The sequence below is a fragment of the Balaenoptera borealis genome (genome assembly GCF_965194805.1).
Source record: "Balaenoptera borealis genome assembly, chromosome: 3".
In the NCBI taxonomy this organism is placed as follows: Eukaryota; Metazoa; Chordata; class Mammalia; order Artiodactyla; family Balaenopteridae; genus Balaenoptera; species Balaenoptera borealis.
Window position 1 is genome coordinate 17,775,775 of NC_138866.1, and position 11,838 is coordinate 17,787,612.

Sequence of the window (11,838 nt, forward strand, 5' to 3'; positions counted from 1 at the left end):
GCAGAACTCTTCAGAGTAGCAGCAAACATTTTTTCTTCAAATATTATATCATTTGGCACTGCCAGAACAAAAGGTATTCAGACTAATTTTTTTAAACTATGAAAATAATTTGTCATGTAAAAATATAGTTCTGTGGCCAGGTCCTTTACAAGGTACTACTAAAATGCTGATCAACTTAAAAAAGAAAAAAGCAAGCATCAGAACTCTGGCAAATAGAAAATCCAGAACTAAAAAGAACACTGTTAGATCCAGACTGTCACACATTCAAATCACTGATAGGAATATTCTCTTCTGATCAGGAATCATGACCTAATCATACGTTTTATAAATACACACTTAGCATATGTGTGTTTTCTTCAGGCTTCAATTAAGTAACTTTAAAACAATTAAACCTTAACCTTTACAGAGGCCTACATGTATACAAATCAGGGAAGTAATATAAGCATGCTCAACTCTTGGAACATTTAAAATTAAAAGTGTCTCCGGTTTGACAATTATAAAAATACAACTGAACAAAATATGAAGAAATAAGTTGTGAAGAACTGTCCCACAAGGGCTTTGTGACACTCACAAGTCAAAATAAGGCCAAGCTTTGGAGTCTGTGTTGTTTCTTAATAAATGAGGCCAATTATTGGTAATGGGCTCAGGAGGCTTCCAAACTACTGACAGTCTTTTGCACTGGCCTGCCTTATTCTGCAAAACAAAAGTCTGAAAAATCATCATATATTCTAGTAATGGCTGTGTTTTCGCAAAAGGTTCATTTGGATGGCTAAAGTATAAAGCCATCCAAAAAGAAGCAACCTTACTTCAGGGAATGTTGACGGTTCCTTCCCAAAACATCCCCAGTGGAATCCATCATGTGATAAATTCAGTTTCCAATGTCAAGCCAAGCTGTCAAGGAAGGAAAGTTTGGCCCTTGTGCCCCACTCACCACGGAAGAAGATCATGCACCATTAAATGAAAGGAGGGAGCGATGTAGAGGACCACCAGACACTTTACTGGTTGGGTGGTATCCAGAACACTCACAAAAACAAAAGCTCCTGGAGGGCAGGGCACTTTGTCTTGGTTACCCTTCTATTTACATAAAACCTAGAACTATCCTAGCACCTGACAGTCCTGCAGTGATAAATGTTATCAATTTGAATAATGCCTCTTTACGGGAATATAACACTGAATTATTATCAAGGTATTTTCACACACATTAATCTTATCTGACCCCATAACAACGCTGTTGAACTCTGTAGAGAGGAAATTAAGTCTCCAGAAGATGAAGTAATTTGTCCAAGGTCATCAGTGTAGAAAGGAGTGTGCTGACATGAGAATGCAGGTTTTCTTTCTATAAATACATCTTCTCTTTCCTCCAAAACAGCCTCCCTATTTCTCATTCCCCATCGCAGTAGAAGTCCCAAATCACAAAGCCGACCTCATAAAATTACCCCCACCCTAACAAGCAAACATGCCTCTAGGATAATGGGGGAGAGACAGTGAAGTGTTATTTTAAAATCAAAATATTTACACAATTGCAAGATTCTTTACAGTTTTAATTTAAGAAATCCAACTCCGATCATTTTAGGTGAGTTCGTAAAGAAGGAAACTTCTAAACTGTATCAGAGAATTCAGCATCTATGTAATTAAATGTAATGTTCATGATTTTGTACAAAGTCGAATGGTTTAAAGGAGGGCTCTGTGCGGCCTTAGGTAGCCTTCAACTTCCTCCCGGCTCCTGTTACCCAATAAGAAGCCAGGCGAGTGGGGCTTTCTCAGACCAACCCACAGAAGAGGCAGTTGTGAGGAATAAATGAAATACTGTATGTGAGAACTGAAAAACATAACAGAGGAGGGGGGGGTGAATGATCAAGAGGAATGTGATTTAAAGTCAATGTCATCCCTCAGGGCCTACACAGAATTTTCTGGAACCACTATGTCAAGTGTTTATCCAATCTACTCCCTTAACCCTCAGTGTTTCTTTATCTAATATCTATGAGGAACATTACAAGTTCCTGCATGATTTCCTTCTTCAGAATATTCGAGTCAAAGCTCTGGAGCCAAGTGGGAGAGAAAACTACCATAGAGGTTATTCTGACACTGGATTTTCATGAAAGTGACACCCACGGGCAGCTGGGGCTAAGAGTGACACCAGCACGTGGGCCTATTTCGGGGCTGATATAAGTCTAATGTTTTCCATTCAGCCCTGTGACCTCTGTTGACTTCAATGGACCATATATTCGTGAACCAATTTTAGAAGCCACTGTTCTTTCACCCCCTGTGGAAGGAGCTTTCAGTGTTCTGAGGCCTAATAGTATCGATGAACTTGGAGACCTGATATTTTTCGATGGGTTTAAATCCAAAAGCCCTCAGGTTCTTAAAAGGTTCAGCTGGAAGATTCTTTTATCTGTGTGTTGAAAGCTCTAATAAAGAGAACTGAAATACAGCACACGACCTGTGAACTGAGGGGAACAGAGGACTTTTTGCCAAGTTTCTCGCACATTCCCTTAAAAGCAACCTGGGAAGAAAGTGAGAAAAACTGCCCAGTTCTAATGAGCGCTGGACGGGTAAGAGCATCTGAGATTTATTTTGTGAATGCCTCAAAAAAACGGCTGAGGTCTTCAACCACTAAACTGCCAGAAAAATGTGTGCCCTTATTGAGTATCCGCAGAACAATTGATCGGTATTTAAGAATCATGAATGCGGCCTTTTGACCTCCCAAATTATACAAGGATATTTTCTTTGACCTTCCCTATGACAGATCCGTAAATGACACTGCTTTGTTCGGACAGCATATGGTGCTGTACGCTTCTGCAGAAACACATCCCACATTAAATTAAGTTAGAGGTGGTATTTGAAAAATAAATAAATAACAGAGTTCCAATTCACTGCAAATGGTACAGGAGGCCAGTAAGTGGGAAGCCTGCAAGAGAAGGACTTCTTTTAGAAAGACGTTTTACAGGACTTTTTCTGCATCATTAACTCCTCTGGAATCCTGAACATAACATGATGAATTTCCCGAGAAAAGTAGCTACTGTTTAATTTTGAATCACTTCAAAGAGCCACATTAGAAAGAATCAAAGAAAACCAAAAAGACCAGTAGATGAGAAATTCACCAAGGGGGAAAAAAAAAACCCATGAAGGTTCTAACAGATTTTGACCACGTACTGAAAATACTGCTGATTATTTTGCCAATACAGTGTTTTACTGTTCCATGCGACTGAAATAAGTCTCTGTATTCATTGGAACACAGGATATTTTTATTACAATATTTGTGTCATAGTCCCTTAAAAAGAAACATATTTCAAACCTTGAAAAGAATCTCTGTCTTAAAATGGTCCTTGATGTTTACCTGTGTATGTTTTACTATAAACAAGTATTTAGTTGGAGGTCATATTGCTGAAAGGAGTAAAAAGGTACTGATAGCCTTACTCCTAGCCCCAACATGTAGTTTTAGAAGAAAAATGTAACTTAAAAAAAAGCAAAGCAATTTGTGGAGGGTAGGGAAAAGTAAGAAAGTTGGGGTGTTATAATAGTTGTTTAAGTTTAGTAATAATAATAATAATAATAATAATTGGTCTTTTTAAATGTCCCTGGAATAAAACCTGCCCAAGGGAAGAGAAAGCCTCCTAAAAATTCTATATTCCCAAATACCACGTGATCAAAAACCATCTGGAAAATGCCAGATAATGGTATCCGCCCACCTAAGAAAGCCAGCAAACTTTGCCTTCAATTACCATTTAGGATAATCAACCCAAATGGAAATTTTAATTTGAAAACGCTCAGAAGACAAAGCTGGATTAGGAATCAGATTTTAAAAAGTCTCCTTAAAAGACCATCTGTTTATAGACACCCTTCTCACACCCCACCTCGCCCTTGATCTGGACCATAAATTCACAGTAGAAGCACAGCTGAACTTAAAAAGACATACATGCACTGCTACTGTGAAGTCTAGATCCCACATGTATGTTCTGGGCTTGTCTCAAGTTTCCCTTGTTACATAAGCACTTCAGGGCAATAAAATTTCACTTACATCCAGCAGTATTGTGAGTCTCGAAACATTAGTCTACCTGACTGTACTATCCTTTTATTGGCCGTGGACAGCACTGGTGTTTTATTTATGTTGATCACATTGTCAATGCTGTATGGAATAACCATTTAGTGGCCTATTAGCCTGTAACATTTTTATTACCGTTGTTAAATATCATTACCCATTCTGAACTCTGTATTAGAAATATCAAGTCCGAAAATCTAAATACTCAGAGAGAACTACAGAGCTGTTGGGTCCTCCCCTGCACACACACACATAATCTGTCGACTCTGATGAGAAGAAAAACAATGAGTGCTCACTTCTCACAGACAGAGGTCACTAATGGCCTGAATTTGAATCACTGTGGCAGAAACCACAAAGTTAGTACCACAAAGTTAGTAATCTAGTGAAAAATGAACTTGAATTGAAATGAAAGATACCAAAAGATGGTTATCCAGAAAGGTCTAACCGGAATAGAAATAAGATTACATCACCTTGACCTTTTTCGAATCTTCTAAGTAGAGCAAAACCGAGAGCCACCCGGCACCCTTGCTGGTTTTTACCTTCAGACACTAGGGACCGCAGAAGTGGCAGTTCTTCCTTGTAGAGTGAGTACAAAGCTTAAGAGTCAGACAGATCAGATGCTCACACTGGTTCTCTACAGAATAAGGCTTCTGCACTTGTACATACTTGAGCCTTTCTTGAAACCACAGCTTCAAACTGGGAAGATATAGGATTGCTTTTGGGAGATATGTCTAAATCCTAAATCAAACTCTCCAGCAGGCCAGAATATAAATGTAACGGGTATCAGAGGAGGTTCAAATTAGATGCAGGCGGTCAAAGTCAAACTCAAACTCGGATAAGAGCACATCATCTGAAACCTAGCATACAGGAAAAACCATGCCTGCTTTGGGAGACCCACGGCAGCCCAGCATGGTGTCATTTGGGAATCTACTTCTTCTGTAAAAAGCATCCCCTGGAATTTCTAAAACTGCAATGAAACTACTGAAGTGTTAAGACAGGCATTTTTTTAAAAACCAGCATTCCTTCCATGCTAGGTTTGTAATAGGTCTGCTACAGTACAGCTAGCTCAAGTCTTTTTACAATTTCTTGTACCTGCTGCCAGAGGCATGGACTAATGTTTGAAATTTCATCTTCCAGCCTCCTCCAGTCACAGATATTTGCAGCTCAACATGACAGTATGGTGTTGCACTGTCACCCGTGATTATTAAAAATCCATAAATGGTTTTGAGGTTTCTGATGAGGCGAGGAAGAAAAGTTGTATTTCGCTGACTAGTGACACTGTGGGAAAATAAGCAACTTTTCATGCTATACATGAAAGATTGATTACCCAAAGATTGATTCTCATCTAACATGGTGGCCTGTCGATCTTATGTATCTGGCGCATGTTGCTCAGTGATTTAAAAAAAAAAAAAAAAAAAGTCCAGTTCTAACACTTCAGATACTGATCTAAAATTTTACATTCACACTGATTCATACTGCAAAAACCAAATACATGCCTGGACAAATGCCAACCTGCATTCTATTTACCTCAAAATATCTGGGGGATCCTTTCTTTGGAGATGTAATAAAGTCATACCGCTAAGTCCACAGACAATATCGGTCCCGATATGGAAGGTAGCCTTCATATTACCTTTTGCCTGGGAGAAGTTAGACATAATAAATTTAGCAATAAGCCTGTGAGCGAGTGGACATGCCCCAAAGCTCCCTGACCCTGGGTGATTAAAGAGTCTCCCAGCTGAGCGGGGAGCAATAGCTCCCATTTAGAAGAGGCTTTGCACAGCAAATGCAGCATGTAAAGAAATCTAATCAGCACCTTGCACTCCTGCGCGAGCATTTACACAGATCTGTGCCTTGCACTTGATTAGCTTACTGTAAGCTTTACAAAAGATTTCCTCCACTAAAATTAATCAGAAGCTCTTGGAGACTGATTTCCATTTACGAGAGACGCCACGATGAGTTTCCAGGTGAATAAATAATGATCATAATAAAGAAGACAGAGAAGCAAACGTTGAGCTGCTTCGAAACTCAAACTCGACTGGGGGAAAGGGGACGTCGGGGAGTTGAGGCTGAAACCTTTTTGCTCTCAGAGTGAAACGCAGGAGCTATTTTATTAGCGTTAAGGAAGGCTGCTGCCCAGGAAACGTGACTGTTTTCTCTCCGCTGCCCCCGCCTTAGTGCACAAACGCGACCACTCACTCCCCCCAAGCCCCGGTGCATCAGGCCACCGAGGAAAACCGGCCTCTCAGCAACACCACTAGCCCCCTAAACACACTTACACAGGCTGACGATCACTGCAAATTCACACCCCCAATGGTTAACGTGTTTCATCTCACCCTTCAATCAAAATGTGACTTCGAAAGTTCCTATTTTATGAAGCCAGAGATGAATGCAAGGAGGGAGGGAGGGCTCTTAGGATGTTAAAAAGGGGAAGGATAAATTTTCCCCTTTGCTTGAAATTTTCCCACTCACCCCCCCCCCATTTGTTTTCCTGCACCAGCTAAACCGGGCAGGCGAATGAGAGTGGGTTCGTATCATTTTTAAAAAGATACTAAGTAAGGGTGAGAGAGTGGGAGGGTGAAGGTGGAGTGAGTGAAATCTACGCATCATTTCTCTGGATTGAAGAATACTAAAAGCCACTGAATAAACATTCTAAATTTCCTCCGAGCTACAAGATGAGGCACCAGCTGGGGCCGAGGGCTCCCATCCATTCCCGGGCGAGATTCGCCTCCCTGCACAGCTGCCCACTCTGCGCAGAGAAGCGCCTCGATCCCGCTATAACGTTCCAGTAGATCTCCCAGTGCTAGCTGCCCATTCCCGGGATCTTCAACTTCGCCTCCCTCTTACTTTCAGCCAGATCTGGAAAGGCGCTAGGAGGGAGCAGGAGCCCAGCGTGCAGGCAGGGAAGGAGAGGGTTGGGGGTGTGCGTTACCTGCGAAGGTTCTTGAGGTCTCCTTCCAGCCCTGGTAGTAATCCCGCTCAGCGTCGCGTCCTCCCCCAGATCCAAACTTTTGCTCGGTCCTCCGGGTGGTGGCGGCGGCAATGGAGGCGGCTGCCGGAGCCCGGCCCTGTCGCCCGCAGCGTCGGGGCGCCGGGATGCGGAGGCCGGAGCCTCAGAGCGGCGCGCGCCTCCCCGCAGCCGGCCGGCGCCCGGGCGCACCGCTCGCCTCGCTCGCTCTCGCCTTCCTCCCCTACGGAGCCGCGGCATCGTCTTCCCCCGTCCTCCAACACCTCCGCCTCCAGGGCTCGAGCATGCCACTTTCTCTCGGCTCCGGCCGCCGCGGCCCCCGCCTCCTCTTCTCCTCTGCCTCCCCCCTCTCTGCCTCGGCAGAGCCCACGAGTCCCGAAAGAAGGCGGGGGAGCCGGGAAGGCGGCGGAAAGCTGCCCCGCAGCGCCGGGGCTCCTCGGACACGGAGGACCCCGGGGGGCAGCCGGAGAGCCGGGCGGGCGCTCGCGCCACAGACGCCTGTGCGCCGACCGCGCGGAGCCCGGCGTGGGGCGCTGCGCGGGGTGCGCGGGGGCGGCCGCGGGGCTCGCTCCGAGGGCTGCGCCGGCCCGGCGTGGGTGCGGAGGCTGCTCCGACCTTACTGCCGCCTCGACCCAACCCGGCCCGGCTAATGTAGGCGCCGCGGCCCCCACCCCCACCCCGTCTGACACCCCCGGGAGGTGTTTACAGTAATGAAAGCGCGAGATCTCCTCCGCCGCTCCCGCACTCCTCCTCTGCCTCGGTCCCTCGCGCTCTGGCGCGCTCCCCTCGTCGAGTCTTCTTTCTCTCCCTCCCTCCCCTACTCCCTCCCTCTCGGAGCCCCTCCCACATTTCTGGTTTAAAGAATGCTTGGGAGGCGCGGCTGCAACGCAAAGCTTTCCAAGAGGCAAAGTCAGCCTCGGCTTTTAACCCTGTCCTCCCTGAAGAGAGTTGCAGCGCGAGCGCCAAGGCTAACAACGCGGATGCCACCCAGACCGTGCACGCCTTCCCCTCTCTCTCTCTCTACCCTGCACCCTCCCACCCCCAGCTCTGAAGGATAGTGCCACCATCTGAGCGCCAAAAGTTGATTTCCCCCTGCCCGCCCGGGGTTGTACATCTAAGCCAGAGGATCTATTACTTAGACACTGAGAAACGATCGAAACGTCACATTAGAGGGTAGAAATATATCACAAGTCTCTCAACCAAGATGGCGTAATTTAAAATGCAGGCAACCTTGGTGATTTGCCCCCCGCCCCATCACTAGTTCCCTGATCCCGGATCTTCTTAAATAACTCAATAGGGAAAATAATTCGAAGTTTCATATAATTATTTTAAGCCACCCATTTTCTTCCTTCACCCTGGCCGGTGGAAAGAGCGTTGTTCACTTGCCCCATAGATTACAACGAGCAACCAAATTCAGCCTCAGAGATTTAGAAAACAGGTTTGACAGCGGAAAAAAAAAAAAAAAAAAAAGCCTGATTTGCATACAGGCTATGTCTCTACTTCGCAATCTTTTGCAAAGGTTAAAGAGTAATGTAAGGAGAACTAGATGCACGTCTCTCTCTTGAAAAAGGTTAAAAAAAAAAAAAAAGCTTCTGGTTTTCTCCTCTCATTTCATTGCCGCTCGTCCTGCCTCCAGTAAGTTGCTGTCATGTTTTAACAAGTCTGGAGAGAGGCTAAATCTGAACAGAAGAGGGAGAGCGAGTTCGCGCCAAGCGCTGGACTGCGCTGAGACGCGCCGTCGGTGGGGCCAGGCGAGAAGCAACCAGCGAGCTTGAAACTGGCTTAGGACCAACTCCCTAGGGATCCTCTCGGTTATCGCGGCAGAAGTGTTAGGCAGGGGCGGTGGCCACAACCAGCTCGGGATGAGTTCTCCGTCCTCAGTTCACAGTCTGAGTCACTTGGCACCACTTTCCTAATTGTTTTTATTTCCTTCGCATCCCCGTTGTGTCTACCGCCTTCACGTTTTTTGAGCGCCTAAATCGCGTTAAGCGGCCTTGGAGAAACGCTTGATTTGCCTCTCAAACACAAACCACGCACGGATCCACCCAGACGCACGCCCGAGACGCACGCTGGCACACGCGCGCGCACACACGCACACACGACCCGGGGTCGTGCCCGCGGGTCGCCCCTCCTGTTGCATCCTGAGAAGGTGTCTAGGAAAATGCTTTGACTTACAGATGCAAAGCCGCTCTTCTCCCCAAACTCAGTGTGTGACTAATAAATATCGGGTGGGGGGAGAGGCTAAGGGAGTTAATTGAACCAGGACTGACAGTGAGTGCCATCTTGCTGGGAGGTTCCAGGAGTAAAGCTCCTGGGACGCCAGCAACGGTGGCCTCTGCCTCCACCAGCAGCTGCCGCCTTCCGGAGCCCCAAGCGCTCCAGAAGTTTACCGGGCATCAAGTGTGGGTCCAGCCCGCCCCAGTCACCCTCTTTCCGGATACTTCCTTTCCCTGGTTAGTGCCCGCACCTCAACTAGCAGCCTTGATCTTGGGCCTGATTACAAATGAGAAGCGACCGAGACAGCGCTGAAAGCGCGAGGACGAGCCCGGGACTGGTCTGCGTGGCGGAGGGATCTTTCCAGGCGGCTCCCACCCCTCCCTGGGACTCCGTGGCAGCTGGCAAGGCTCCACTCCCGCGCTCCTTGCTGTCGCCTCGCCCCTAAACCCAGCGTTGGGAGGCGTTATCCACCCCCTCCCCGCGCCCCACGCACGCGGAGCCGGGAACGCAATCCCAGTTCAGCCTGGTGGGCTCCTCCCGCCTTCACCGTCACCACTGGCGCGCCTACAAGACACGCAGGCCGGAGCTCAGTGCCAGGCTACTGAAGACCAGTAGGGCTGGAGAAAGACTTTGTTTGGGGAAAAGTAACCCCTTCCCCAACTCGAAGAAAAACGAACCAGCACCCTCCGCATCTTCTTAGCCACTAATGGATCCCCGATTGCGGGCAGGGGGCGGGCTGGTGGTTTTAGACGCAACCGCTGGATAATAACGCTGGTGACATTAACAGCAGATGGAGTGGGCGCAGGGGTGGGGGACTAGGGGATTGTTACTCTTGGAAGTTAGCATTCATTCAGGGGAAATGAGAGGTTGGATTCAGGCAAGCTTAGTGGATCTAGAAATCCCAATTTAGGATCGATGCTCCAGCTGGCTAGCTAATTTGCGTTTTGACCCAGAGCTCAGTTAGGAAACTACTTAGCGGAGGTAGATTCGACCTGCAAGTAGACTTCCCTTCCCTAAAATCAGGGGCGAGTTAAGCAGTCTGTTCTTTCTATGGATGAAAGATAAAGCCTGAAACATCCCACCCCAATGACCACCCCCAGCTGATTTCTAATCCCCCTTAAGAAACCTCGTGGTGCTCGCTGAGCGGCAGCCAGGTCGGTTACTGGAAACTCCACCTGGCGCCTCAGTCCCTTTACCTGGAGGCCGCGGCTTCTCTCAGTGGGCTCATCCGAATCCGACAGGGTCGGGGAGGTGGAAAGGCAAGAAGCTGGCTCGGCAGCAGCGGGGCTCCCGGGGCATGGTATTATTTTAGGGGTCGCCGCCAAGGTCCCTCCTGCCCATCGCTGAGAACTGCCAACCTGCTCCCCGGGCTGGGTGGACACGGCGGCGGGCGCGGAGCTGCAGCCTCGCAGCTCCCTGACGCACGGGACCGAGGGTCAGAGACGCCCCCGGGGCGGGAGTCGCGCAGCGCCTGGCTCGCAGACTGCGGCCACTGGTATCATCTCCGAGCCCCCGTTCCTCTTCGGTGACAGTGGAAGATGCCAAACTCGCAAGTGACGGCCACAGGTTTCGAATGTACAACTAACTACAAGGTACCCAGCCTGAGACTGTAAGCTGTTTTTCCCCTCCCCCGCCTCTCCCTCCTACCAGGGAGGGAACTAACTTAACCCTGTGTGCGCCCTACACTCCCCGGAGAAGCTGTAATCGACCAGGAAACCGCAGGCGGCGGTTCCCGGGGAGAGAGCTTTGTTCACGTGCGATTCCAGTGGGTGTGTTGCTGTCTGGGGACACTCGCGTAGCAAGACACCAGTGGCAGGTTTCCAGCGCCAGACTTCGGCATGGGAAGGAGCCCTAGCGTTTCATCCGGACCAGACCCAGCCCTCGGAATCTATTTTTTGCCTACAGTTACCAGATTTATTAGAGTTGCCAGCGAAGTTGGGTTTTATTCCTTTATTCCCCGCCCCCACCCTCCGGACCCCCGGATTACTTCCTTTCCTAGACGATGCTTTTGAAGTTGTGGGACTCTCTGCTCCTTCTAACTCTAGCTTTTAACTGTTTTGCGTGTGCGAGAAGAATTGTGGAAGGCACCCACCCACTCACGCCAAATTTAAATGAAACCGCAAGGAAAGTTGCCTCCCAGTCGCCCACCACCCAGTGTCTGCAGAAGCCAAATATAATAATCTTATATTCAAATAAGATTAAGAGACCAGAAGATGGGGAGGGCGGGGAGGTGAGGGATTTTTGAGATGTGAATGGGGAAATAGGTGAGGGCTGGGGGGAGGGGGAGAGAGAGAAATCCTCAGAATGGAAAAAACGGGAAACACAAACAAGAATGACGATGCAGAAAATATATCTGAGTCCTAACTTTGAAAGCAGCAGGTTAACTTTAAGAGCCTGGATTTTAATAAACATTATTTCCCCAGTTCCTGAGAGAGCGAGAAAGAGCGAGAGAGCGAGAGAGCGAGAGAGCGAGAGAGCGAGAGAGAGAGAGAGAGAGAGAGAGAGAGAGAGAAAATATGAATATGAGCCTCCTCCGCCTTGGCCACCCAGATGCTTTGCATTTTGTAAACATCTTCGACTACTTGCTCTGGACTCCCAAGAAGTTAACTGGAGTTGG

General features: G+C 47.8%; 1 protein-coding gene across 11 annotated transcripts in view; it reads right to left on the bottom strand.

The window, feature by feature from the left end:
* Positions 1 to 11,404, bottom strand: part of FLRT2 (fibronectin leucine rich transmembrane protein 2) — a 96,858-nt gene extending 85,454 nt beyond the window's left edge. For 5 of the 11 annotated variants that reach the window (XM_082383702.1, XM_082383709.1, XM_082383710.1 and 2 more), the window contains exon 1: positions 6,969 to 7,822. The gene's annotated coding sequence lies outside the window, so the exon portion shown is untranslated. Of the gene's footprint in view, positions 1 to 5,566; positions 5,677 to 6,315; positions 6,403 to 6,968; positions 9,042 to 10,417 lie in introns of those variants that run through there. The other 6 variants (XM_082383708.1, XM_082383706.1, XM_082383711.1 and 3 more) reach the window with 4 other exon arrangements.
* Between the last annotated feature and the right edge of the window lie 434 nt (positions 11,405 to 11,838).